The sequence below is a fragment of the Neophocaena asiaeorientalis genome, unplaced genomic scaffold, assembly GCF_003031525.2.
Source record: "Neophocaena asiaeorientalis asiaeorientalis breed wild unplaced genomic scaffold, Neophocaena_asiaeorientalis_V1.1 scaffold762, whole genome shotgun sequence".
In the NCBI taxonomy this organism is placed as follows: Eukaryota; Metazoa; Chordata; class Mammalia; order Artiodactyla; family Phocoenidae; genus Neophocaena; species Neophocaena asiaeorientalis.
Genome location: NW_020175828.1, coordinates 278,668 through 279,972, shown reverse-complemented (window position 1 = coordinate 279,972; position 1,305 = coordinate 278,668).

The window sequence follows — 1,305 nt, the reverse complement described above, 5'->3', positions numbered from 1 at the left end:
AGGAATGGCCCCACCCTGATTTCAGACTGCTGGCCTCAGAACGGGGAAAGACTAAATTTCAGGCAACTAGTTTGTGGAAATTTGCGACAGCAGCCCTAGGAAAGGAATCCAGGGTGTCTAGTACCCAGGGGTCAACCGAGGCCTGTCACTGGAGGAAGAGGGGGTTTCACACCCACCCTTCAGGAACAGTGGAAGTGCCCGTCTCCCTCTCGTGCTGCCCATTGGCCAGACCCACACAGAAGCTGATGATGCCCCTGGCCAGTCTGGGGGACATGGGTGTGACCAGAGCAGGCAACGAGGGCAGCATACAGCAGAGGCGCTCATCTGTCGGGTGGGCACAGAGGAGTGGGACCTTCCAGGGTCCTGAGGTCTAGCCTCAGAGGCTGGGGTGTCTCCAGGCTGCACCCGGAGCTGTGGGATGGCAGGAGCAGCAGTTCACACAGGGGCTCTCATTGTCCATTTCCCTGATGAGCAAACTGAGTCCAAGAAGCCACAAGCCAGGTGGGCCAGAGGCAGTTGGCTGGGGCAGCACAGAGCCAAGCCAGGTCACCCTCTCTCCTGTCTGGCTGCTGCAGGTCCCTGCCCCCCTGGGCTTGCCTGAAAGTGAGAGAAGAGCTCTCTTCCTTGTGAAGGGGGACACAGAAGCCACAGCCACACTGGGTCCTCCTGCCCTGCAGCGCCCCAGGACCCCGCACATCCCTGGCAGCTCAGGCTCTGCCACCAGCTCCCCCCTCGGCCTTCCTCCGAGCCCTAGGGTTGGCATTCCCCCACCCAGGGCCCCCCAGCGCTGCTCTCCATTCTGATGTCTGGCGAGTACCCCATCTCCAAACTTCTTCCTCCTGGGGTAGTGGGGGTAAGTGAGCCTCTCTGGCGAGGCACTCACGCAGCTGAGCTCCAGTCGCTTAATAAACGCAGGGGCGAGCCCGCAGCTTCCGGAGTCCCCTAGCGTTTCAACCCCAGGCGGGCAGGCAGAAGTGTCCTTCGCCCCCAGGCTTTCTGTGCTGCTCACGCCTCCGGGCTCAGCCTGTGCAGCTCCTTCTCTGTGAAGCCTCCCTGACATGTTTCACCCACAGAGACCACCCCTCTCTACACCGCCCCCTCCCTCCCAGCCTTCCGGGGCCTGAGCCACTGGTGGGCGGCCGGGTGCTAACCGGGACTGCGCGCTGTGCAAACAGAAGCCTGCGCTCTGGCTCTCTGTGCGCCCGCCCCGCACGGGGCCGCCCTCAGCGCAGGGCCCAGCGGTGCGACTGGGGGCCTCGCCGCGGAGCCGGGCTCCCACGCCCTCCGAGACCGCCGGGCGCCCCC